Consider the following 12,289-nt stretch of genomic DNA (forward strand, 5'->3'; position numbering starts at 1 on the left):
TGAGTATCACTTAAATGGCCCGGTGATTCAATTGTCTAGCCGGATGTCCTTAAATAATAATCATGGTCAAGTACACCTTGGCTTGGTATTATTATAGATGTTATCACCCAGGTTGGTTGATACTAATTGGTAATCACATACACATAAAAAAATACTATAGTGATAAACTGAATTGAATTAAACATATTTCTATATGATATGTAAGCCTTTTTGAGCTCTTTCTGATGTGTACTGTGGAGTGGAATCCGAGTTGAGGCAGTCTGTAGTTTCTTACAGTTCTATTCCCAGGCATGGACCCAAACCCAGACACTGAGGGGTTAACTCTCAGCAACGGTTGCAAGCCCTGAACTAAAATGGGAGGGTTGCATCAGGAAGGGCATCCGGCATAAAAACCTGTGCCAAATCAAATATGCGGTTAGAGGATCCACTGTGGCAACCCTGAACAGGGAGCAACTTTAACTACGTACGTTTTAATCTTAACTGAATATGTAAACCTCTAAAGCACAGGTGTCGAATCCGTCACCCATTGAAATGACACTATTCCCTTATTATTATTATTAGTAGTAGTAGTGGTAGTAGTATTAGTAGTAGTAGTAGTAGTAGTAGTATTAGTGGTAGTAGTATTAGTAGTAGTAGTAGTAGTAGTATTAGTGGTAGTAGTATTAGTAGTAGTAGTAGTAGTAGTATTAGTAGTGGTAGTAGTATTAGTAGTAGTAGTAGTGGTAGTATTAGTTAGTGGTGTTGTGGTGGTAATGGTGGTAGTAGTTGGTAGTGGTGGTATTGGTGGTGGTATTGGTGGTGGTAGTGGTGGTAGTGGTGGTGGTAGTAGTGGTAGTGGTGGTAGTGGTATTGTGGTAGTGGTGGTGTGATAATGGTGGTGGTGGTGGTGGTGGTTGGTGGTGGTATTGGTGGTAGTGGTGGTGGTGGTGGTGGTGGTTGGTATTGGTTAATCAGTGGTGGTTGAGTGGTGGTGGTGGTGGTGTGGTAGTGGTGGTGGTAGTTGTTAATAGTGTTGGTGGTGGTGGTGGTGTTAGTGGTGGTGGTGTTGCTGGTAGTTGCTGGTGTGGTGGTGGTAGTTGTGTTGGTGGTGGTGGTGGTGTTAGTAGTGGTGGTGAGTGGTGTTAGTGGTGGTGGTGGTGTGGTAGTGGTGGTGGTAGTGGTGGTGGTAGTTAGTAGTGGTGGTGGTGGTTGTGTTAGTGGTGGTGGTTGCTAGTTGTGGTAGTGGTATTGGTGAGTGGTAGTGTTAGTGGTGGTATAGTAGTGGTGTTAATTAGTAGTATAGTAGTAGTAGTGGTAGTAGTAGTGGTAGTAGTGGTAGTAGTAGTAGTAGTAGTAGTATTAGTAGTGGTAGTAGTAGTAGTAGTAGTATTAGTAGTAGTAGTAGTAGTATTAGTAGTGGTAGTAGTAGTAGTAGTAGTGGTAGTATTAGTAGTAGTGGTAGTATTAGTAGTAGTAGTAGTAGTATTAGTAGTGGTAGTAGTGGTAGTAGTAGTATTAGTAGTAGTAGTAGTAGTATTAGTAGTAGTAGTGGTAGTAGTAGTGGTAGTAGTGGTAGTATTAGTAGTAGTAGTGGTAGTGGTAGTAGTAGTGGTAGTAGTGGTAGTATTAGTAGTAGTAGTGGTAGTGGTAGTAGTAGTGGTAGTAGTGGTAGTATTAGTAGTAGTAGTGGTAGTGGTAGTAGTAGTATCTATTTCATTGTTTAACCTAGAAGTAGAAAAGAACATTTCCAGGTAAAAGAATGGAGCTGATTAACTATATGCACTATTAGGTGACTATTTTTATTTATTTTTTACTGAATAACGCTTTTAAATATATAAATATATAAAAGGGGTTAGACAGCTGATTAAGTGTGTTACTTTTCAACAAAATCGGCAAAAATGAAATGCTGTCTGCGTGTCACAAGTGAATAATATCCAGTTCACACCAGTTCTTGCCACTGCATTGTACACTTCAGTATACTGTAAAAGTTTGTGGGAACCCATCTCAACGAATCACATCCATCTCGTTATAGATTTAACTCCACAGTCTGGGGAGGATTCACTGACCTCGATGGTGAGGGTGTGATAGACAGTAGGTTTTTTCAGAAAACATTTCACAATAAAAAGCAAAACATGGCTTTCACTGCTCTTTCTTCAGATTATCTCTTAAGTGAGATAAGATCAGCATAGGGCTGCTTAAAGAAGTGCAAAACAAAATAACAAATCAGGAAACAAAATATATCCAAAAATACAAATATCTTGAGTGACAGATGTCTCGTCCAATCAGCGGTAAAAATCCCATTCACAAACTCTACCTAATTTTTCTGGTTTGTCTGAATTGTCCTTGTGTTTCGGGATTTGTTATTTTGCTGTTTCTGATTTGTTATTTTGTTTTCCACTTCTCGGCCACCGTATTACAGAGCTCGCTTTGTGCACAGGAGCATTGTCATGCTGGAACAGGTTTAGGCCTCGTAGATCCAGTGAAAGGATATTCTTAATATTACAGAATACAGTGGGGGTGTGGTGGTGTTGGTGTTCATTTACTTTTGTGAACAATCAGCATGGGGTCGCTTTTTTTAAAAAATGAAACGCAGAATTAGCTTAGCAGAAGTAAATGCACTGTTTATCACTTTGCAGTGCGCGAAGTATAAGTACCACACCGTAACGCAATCGCTGTCCAATCACAGCCTTCTGTTGTACTTGGGGGCGGGGCTGTGATCTGGAAGTAGGCCTGTTATTTTTAATCTTACTGAGTTACTGCACTGAACTCCTTTAATCACCAGACCTGTCAGAATGATTACTGAAACATGACAGAAGTGTTGATATGACTTCATATCAACATTCAGCGAGGTTGTACACTCAGACATCAAAAAGATATTTGTTGTTAATATTAAAAATAGAACACTGAAGATCTCGGCATAACAGTGTGAACTGTGAAGGTGAGAGAGTGATAATGCCACCTGCAGCTTGTTTCTGTTATGTTAACATGAGTTATTCAAAACACAATACAGGAGACGAGTATTGATCTATTATCAGTGAAATACACAATTGCACTTGACTATTAGTATAGAGTTATTGAAGGGAAATTTTGTCTTATACACTATATTGCCAAAAGTATTCGCTCACCTGCCTTGACTCGCATATGAACTTAAGTGACATCCCATTCCTAATCCATAGGGTTCAATATGACGTCGGTCCACCCTTTGCAGCTATAACAGCTTCAACTCTTCTGGGAAGGCTGTCCACAAGGTTTAGGAGTGTGTTTATGGGAATTTTTGACCATTCTTCCAGAAGCGCATTTGTGAGGTCACACACTGATGTTGGACGAGAAGGCCTGGCTCTCAGTCTCCGCTCTAATTCATCCCAAAGGTGTTCTATCGGGTTGAGGTCAGGACTCTGTGCAGGCCAGTCAAGTTCATCCACACCAGACTCTGTCATCCATGTCTTTATGGACCTTGCTTTGTGCACTGGTGCACAATCATGTTGGAAGAGGAAGGGGCCAGCTCCAAACTGTTCCCACAAAGTTGGGAGCATGGAATTGTCCAAAATGTCTTGGTATGCTGAAGCATTCAGAGTTCCTTTCACTGGAACTAAGGAGCCAAGCCCAGCTCCTGAAAAACAACCCCACACCATAATCCCCCCTCCACCAAACTTTACATTTGGCACAATGCAGTCAGACAAGTACCGTTCTCCTGGCAACTGCCAAACCCAGACTCGTCCATCAGATTGCCAGATGGAGAAGCGCGATTCGTCACTCCAGAGAACGCGTCTCCACTGCTCTAGAGTCCAGTGGCGGCGTGCTTTACACCACTGCATCCGACGCTTTGCATTGCACTTGGTGACGTATGGCTTGGATGCAGCTGCTCGGCCATGGAAACCCATTCCATGAAGCTCTCTGCACACTGTTCTTGAGCTAATCTGAAGGCCACATGAAGTTTGGAGGTCTGTAGCGATTGACTCTGCAGAAAGTTGGCGACCTCTTCGCACTATGCGCCTCAGCATCCGCTGACCCCGCTCCGTCAGTTTACGTGGCCTACCACTTCGTGGCTGAGTTGCTGTCGTTCCCAAACACTTCCACGTTCTTATAATACAGCTGACAGTTGACTGTGGAATATTTAGGAGCGAGGAAATTTCACGACTGGATTTGTTGCACAGGTGGCATCCTATCACAGTTCCACGCTGGAATTCACTGAGCTCCTGAGAGCGACCCATTCTTTCACAAATGTTTGTAAAAACAGTCTGCATGCCTAGGTGCTTGATTTTATACACCTGTGGCCAAGGAAGTGATTGGAACACCTGATTCTGATTATTTGGATGGGTGAGCGAATACTTTTGGCAATATAGTGTATATACTCACCCAGATCTGATGTTTCTTCCTCATGTCCTCTCAGGAAGTTTATCCTTGCCACCTCTGACTGGCTTATTATGAATACATATAATGTTAAGTTTTATCATAGTTTTTTCTGATTTTGTATTATACTGGAAAGCTGCTATGAGACAATGTCCATTGTTAAAAGCGCAATACTAATAACAAGGAATTGAATTGAAATTCCTGCTGTGTTTTGGGAGAGCATCATGCCGTTAACTGTGTGCTTTTTCAGTTCACACGCTTGTGTATTCTGTCACAGTGTCTCTAAAAGCAAGCTCAGATTCCGCAGGAATGACAGGAATGACAGGAATCTCCCCTACACTACAACATACTCTACACAAGGCATCTGACTGACCAGTAGATGGAGTAAGAATGCTAAATATTCCCTTCATTGGCATTTTATCCATTTCTCAATATTTATTACAGCTGCTGGCTTTCTGGAATAGAAGATTCAAAGTGACAAAAGAAATAGTATATAATGGGACATCAGATTGTGTACTGTTAGAACTGAGACTGAAGGAAAAGCGGTAATGTCACAGCCTGGGCTCTATGAAAATGTTTCATGTTTTTACGTTTATGTGAAGATTATATAATCCTTTACGAGATCATAAAAATACTTGAAGAAGCCATCCACTGCTGAAGGCAATGTTTAGGGACATGAGAACGTAAATTCTGTTGCTGCAACGTTGCATGTATTTTAATGCCGTCCTCAGCAACAAATCATAATATTAGGTCGAACAGTCACCTTAATGTTTCATATGTCGTTAGTGTGACATATTATTGTGTAGGATTTTATCAACATTGAAAGCAAAGCTGACAGGGACAGATGGTTCTCTCTCATAAACAGAGCTTGACTCCCCACAGACCTCTCTCTATCTCTCTCTCTCTCTCTCTCTCTCTCTCTCAAATTGGTGAGCAGTGCTAAGGTCTTCACAACCTGTCTCGTTCATTCGATCTGACATGGTACAGTACAATGTCATTTATTAGGAAACAGGTTCATGTTTTGGGTTTAAAGTCCTTAAAAAGCTTTATTGGATGGATGGATGGATGGATGGATGAATAATAAGAAAAGAAGAGCAGATTCTACACCAAGCAAGGAAACTCACAGGGCCTGCTGATTTTAAGCGTTATGAGGCCAGTAATATTCCCTCTTCCCTGTTTTTCATCTAGTTCCCCATATATGTATGGAAATATTTGTATCCTTGAGAATTTTCACTCTATGGATTCTGTCTTGTGTTATTGTTTCAGCCTCAACAGCAGAGGCAGCTAGGCATGTGCGTGAAATATACACATGTAGTAGTAGTAGGAGTAGGAGTAGGAGTAGTAGTAGTATTGTGTGAGTGTGTACGTGCACACACGCACACTAGTACATATATTTGTGTGTGTGTGTGCCAGTGGCCGTGAGAGAGAAAAAAAGCCATCAGGAAGGAAGGACAGAGTCAGGCGGTGTTGTCAAGGGCTCCCTCAGAACAAGCTCATTGGCTCATTGTGCAGCAGTCCTGCATTAATTGATGATGCATTTGGCTTGTTGTAGTAATGATGTCATCTGCAGCCAATCTGAGGCCATGGTGACTGTGATTGGAGCATCCTGATTGGCTGTTTACAGAAAAGGGGAGGAGGTATTGTTTTCCATCAGCCCACACTCCTATACTCTAAAAGAAAGGATGGAAGGAGCTTGTTCTCACAAATCATAGACACATATTCTGTGACTATATCTGAAGAAAAGCAATAGAACCTCCTCACACATTATGGTAATGCATTAGAGATTGGTTTCATCACAGCTTTGATTCATCCCAATAGTGGATCGTGTTTAATAACACACACATCAGACTTCAGATCTGACTTCAGCATGAAGCCCCATAACATTGTATTATATTCCATGTTTAATGGTCTGCAGTCCTTCAGTCAACTGTAGTGCAGGAGAAGCTGCATTTGCATCAGTCCTGGTCACACCTGTGAAGTTTTGCTTAACATATTCTGTGCTTTTTGCTGTTCTGTTTTACTTTGAAGACTTAGCTATGTGAAGATTAATGCTATTTAGCTGTTTCTATTTCTTTCTTAAATCATCAGAATTGCCTTACTCTATATTTTTGTGCAACACTCTTACAGGCAGCAGAAAAGAGACAAAAAGTAATAAAAATAATGTAAAAAAGAGAAACCTGTGAAGCTGTACATAGTATGATTAAAACACTATAAAATAAAAATTCAATGCAATAGATATAATTAAGTATCCTCAGATGGTAAGTAGTGTGAGGAATACAAAAAAAACCTTGAGGTGTAACAAACGTGTGTACATATAGACAGTCATATACATCTCTGTCATGGTGCAGTGGGTTGTGTCGTCGCCTCACAGCTTCAAGGTCCGTGGTTGATCCCGAGCTTGTATCGCTGTCTGTGTGGAGTTGTGAATTCAATTCAGTTCAATTCAGTTTTATTTATATAGCACTTTTAACAAAGAGCATTGTCTCAAAGCAGCTTTACATGAGAAACAACATAAAAAACAACAAACATATAGACAGACAAACAAACAAACAAACAGAATGTTCTCCTCATCTTCACGTAGGTTTTGTCTAACCTTCTAAAAAAAAGGTGGACTGGCTGCACTAAATGCTCCCTAGATTTGAATAAGCTTTCTGCCCTGCACCCAGGGTGTATTCCTGCCTCACACACACACAGAGGCACACACATTATGTCATGGGCTCAGTGGATCCACAGTCTATCAGCAACACTAGGTATGAGTCTGGAACAACACAATCATTCACACTTTAGGGGCAAGTTAGCTTACGTAATCCATCTATCAGCATGTTTTTGGGAGGTGGGTAGGTAAGCTGTAAAGAAACAACACTATATACTTCCCAGCACCACTGCTACTTTTGTGACCATGACTATATTATGACTATTGCATATAGTATGCTTGGTATAGTGTAGTGACAAACACTGACTTGTGTAAACATGACAACATAAAACTGTGTACTGAGATATAGAAACTTTGAGATGCATTGCTGCATTATAGAATACTACCTTTATAAAACCTGTATAACCTTTCCTATTAGTTTTCATTCATTAGTCACACTCTTTTAGTGGGAAGAATTTCTTTAAGAGAGCAGAAAGAATGTTACGACTGCAACTTCAGCACAGTCTTATCTTCGACTGCATGCTTCTATTCTGATTTCACAAAGCTTCCTCATGCCAAGGGATCTGAATCATACAGTACAGTCCTCTAGGCTTTATTTCTTGTGGTGAGCTATTAGAAGCTGTGATTAGTTGGCTGCTCATACAGCAGGTGAGTGAAGTCTGTAGTTTTAATTAAGAGGAGATTCACTGCAAATTAAATGAGAAGATTACACTCCCCGAAGGCAGCAGCTTGGCAATGAAGTGCTTCACATCCATTCCCTAACTGTTTTTGTCAGCCATGCAATGACTTTATTTACAAGTGCAGTAAATTGTAGCAAAAAGTTACTTTTCTGGTATATAGTACACAGGTAGGTGTTAAACCTGCTGACCATTGCTGCCTTCACATATCCAGTGACACCTTTGTGAAAATTGCCAGGTCATCAGCTGGGGACCACCATTTACTGCTGTTTCTCCAATCACCCCAGACACCACCACCAACAGAACCCACACCACCACCAACACAGCTAAAACCAAAAAAAAACACCCACACCATCACCACCAACACCACTAACAGAACCCACACCACCATCAACACAGCTAAAACTAATATAAGCACCCACACCACCACCACTAACAGAATCCACAACACCACTAAAAACAACAAAAGCATCCAAACCACCACCAACACCACTAAAACCAACAAAAGCACCCACACCACCACCAACAACAGCACCCAAAACACCAACACTGGCACTAAAACCATCAAAAGCACCCACTGCACCACCACCAACACCACTAAAACCAACAAAAGCACCGACATCACCACCAACCGAACCCACACCACCAGCAGCAGCACCCAAAACACCAACCCTGACACTAAAACCAACAAAAGCACCCACACCACCACCAACACCACTAAAACCAATAAAAGCACCCACACCACCAACAGAACCCACACCACTATTGAAACCAATAAAAACACCATACCACCACCAACAACAACACTAACAACACATACAACACCAAAACAACACTAACAACAACAACAATATGACAAACAATATTTATCTTATGCTATAATGCCTCTTTAAGATGTATTCAGCATACAGTGAGCATCAAGTCATGGAAGCCCTGTCCTGCATCCACACATCTCCAGTGTGTGTCTCATAACTAATTAGTACAAAGATTAATGTTTTTCCCCTCAGATCAAAGAAGTTGGCTATATTTTATCATATAAATTCAGGGCAGGAATATATTCTGAATGGGTTGCCAGGATCACACAACAAGGCCGTGAACAAAATCATTTTTGAATAATGTGGCACTTAGCAGCATAAAATGAAGTCACACACAGTTGTGCCACTCCAGCTTTCCACTTTGGCACTGAAGACAGGAAAATGGCACTTTGGATCTGCCTGGCAACATGCATTGTGTACCAAACACACCACAGTTCTCCTTCCTACCACTGATGCATACCATCCATATGAGTCCAGTGATGCAGTCTCTTAGTGTGGAAAACAGAGCACAAAAGAAGTACTAAAATACTATAGCAAATACAGCAAAAAAAGGTGTTTAGACTGAACACAGACCAACTGTATAATAATTTACATTGTTGTGAAATTCCTGCTGTCATGTAACAAAATAATGTGGACATGGGTCATGGGGCAAACACATTTCAGCTGGTTTTAGGAAAAAATCACTGAAATTCCAAAGTGCAAGAACATCCCTCCTTCCATTCTCTATACCGCTTATCCTACTGGGTTGCAGGAAGTCTATCCCAGGAGACTCAGGGCAGAAGGCAGGGTCCACCCTGGACAGGATGCCAGTCTATCACAGGGCACAATTGCATACTCAGTCACACACTACAGACAATTTAGAGATGCCAATCAGCTTACAGTGCATGTCTTTGGACTGGGGAAGGAAACCAGAGTATCCAGAGGAAACCCCTAAGGGACAGGGAGAACATGCAAGAATCCCCAAACCTGGAGGTCTGCGGCAAATGTGCTAAGCATCAAATAAAGTCAACATGCCCCTCCCCCCAGGGCAAAACATTTTTGTTAAATTTCATATGAATGAAATGTTAGGGCTTCTAATCCCACCTTTCATCCAAGTGTTAAAACAATTGTTTAGCCATATATTAAAATGACATAATTTCACCAACCTGACATGTATAAATGAAGATCTTACTTTTTTTTCTTGTAGCTAACAAGTAAAGGTAGCTCATACCACCAGTTTAGCATTGTTCACAGTGTATGCCTCTGTAACGTTCCTTATTAACTGAGGACTAATCACTGTTTAATCATCATTACAGATTCATAGGCAATGTTGGTATTTCTGACTGAACAAGAAGAATTTCTAAGATTATGTCTTTTGTTTTCTATGTGTGAAGAATTCTTCCACAGGTTCACTGGGTCTAAAATGGATAGTCAAATAAGATCATCCTTAACCATGACCTCCAGTCCTTTCTGTTTGATTGCCAAACCACTGGCATAGCTGCTAGCTCTCTCTGCCTCCTACTCAGCACTGCTCTTTATACGATCAGCAGATAAAGGAGCTGTTATTACGTCTTGTAAGCAGAAATCCCCTAACAAGACTGGATTCAGTGTAATTCAGTGCTGTTATCCCTCAGTGCATTTGATGAGTGTAACATGTGGAGGAGTGACCACAGTGCTGCAGGAGATTGTGGTAGATTGGTTAAGTCAATACTTTTGTTTTTCTTTTCTGTTTCCCCCCTTCTGCTTCTTGGGTTGCATTCTTACAGCGCTGTGCGTAAGCAAGGCCAGGCTATTTTTGGGATGAATGGAGCTCTTGGCTCAGATAGACATGGGAAAATGTTTTAGCTGTGAAGAACCAGGCCTGTCCGTTGCTGTGGTCAGACTTGTTTATCAAAATGAATCCAGCTTGTTCACATTTTTTGAGAGAAAAAAAGATTGCAACAGTTTAGTATACCACTTGCAAATAATTGAGATTTCTGACATCCAAATTTTGTTTTCTGAAGCATTTCATCTGCATTCAGCTATTCAAACATTATTATTCACTTATAAATGTTGATGCAATATAATATTAATATATTAATATAATATATTTCATCATATATATATATATATATATATATAGCTTTTATATTTTATGAAGTAATAACATGAAACTGTCACATGATCAGCAGTCCCAGTGTTCCCGGTATAGGATCCAGACGTAGTATTCTGAGCCTGTACTGGAGAAAGAGCTTTAAAGAATCAGAATTTTTGAAGTTTCTTTAAAGAATTTACTACAGCTTCCACACAAACACTTTCAGCTCTTTGACCAGTCTGTACAGTCTGCATAAAAGTGGACCTATTAGGACTTTCTTTGATATTACAGCAAGATTCTTGTTTCAAAGTGGTGAAAACATAATGGCTTGGAACTTTTAACTTGGAAAGTTAAAAGGTTGCAGTCTGAATGCTATATTACAGAGTCTATGGTATAAGCGTATGTGATAAACAGCTGGCTCTTGTTTGAACCAGAGGCAAGTATTTAAAAGTGACATATTTTCCTACTGACCCCACCTGTGCTCTGAGTTTACTGCTGTACCCATTACAGAGAGCCTTATTCTCACTGGACTCTTTTACTGTCCTGCAAGCTCCTGAAACTGGGCCTTACAGACTCTCAACTAAACACCTCCTGAGTGCCATATACACACATGAGCACATGAGCATACACACATCCAAATGTACATGCAATCACACACTAAACATGCATGCAGACAGACTCATATAAAGAAATGCAGTTTTAAAGAAAACCCAAGTTCCTTAATGCATAGCAGACGACCTGCGTTACCTTGGCAACCCGGGTTTCATATTCTCCACACACACCAAGAGAGCAAGATGTTCATTCTGAATTAGACTGATATTTTCTCTCTCTTCTTCTATTTCTCTTTCTCTCCTTCTCACTTTTCCAAACACACACACACACATTTCTAAGATGAGTGACTGATAGATTTGTACCAGAGGTGACTGATGCAATCTGGTACTTCAATCTACTTCATAAAAGCAAACATTTCAGCAAGTCACTAAGGTTTTGAACTCTTGATCACACATTTATATACTACATACAGACACCGTCACCTGTGGAACTCTGTTTATTTTTTTTCTCTATGTCGACATGGCCATGACTTTTTCCAGCATCTTTCTAGCGAACAAATGAACAAATTAAGCTTCAATAATCTAAGTGGAGTGAAAATAAATGGTGGAATTGTATCTATTCATACTTACATTTCATCCCTGAGAGCTGTCTAACATGAAAATACTAACCAGCACAGTCTGTGAGGATGTGTGTAAAGGATTTCAGACACCCAGGTTATTCTGAACGTGTAGTTAGTAAGCCAAGGGAACTCATGTTATCAAATTAAAGACGTTTCACACAACTGTTTATTGAACCGTTGAAGGCTTGTATGAATCGTCCACATGGTCATTTACCCTGCCTTACTAAAACTAAACACCATCTTGTTAATAACTTAAAAATATCAATTAGTTTACTTCACACATTTTTCTTTCTGTGCTTCTGCTTTTACATTTATCATGGAATCCATCCAGCACAATGCTGATATAAAATATAATATAAAAATGAAGGAGTGCCTTAGGGATGCATGTTATGCCTGCTTTTGAATCAAGGCTTAAATTACAAAGATATCAAAATTAATAGAGTCCATCAATTAGTTAATTCAATTAGTTTATCAGTTCAGCGGTCATCTTTTTATATTTGATCATTTAGATATTATGAAGTCTTTCCATGTGAAGCGCCTTTCACCAAACACACACACCACATCCGGAGGTTTCCACTTTAGCCTGCGATA

This window comes from Hemibagrus wyckioides, linkage group LG01 (genome assembly GCF_019097595.1).
Source record: "Hemibagrus wyckioides isolate EC202008001 linkage group LG01, SWU_Hwy_1.0, whole genome shotgun sequence".
Classification (NCBI taxonomy): domain Eukaryota; kingdom Metazoa; phylum Chordata; class Actinopteri; order Siluriformes; family Bagridae; genus Hemibagrus; species Hemibagrus wyckioides.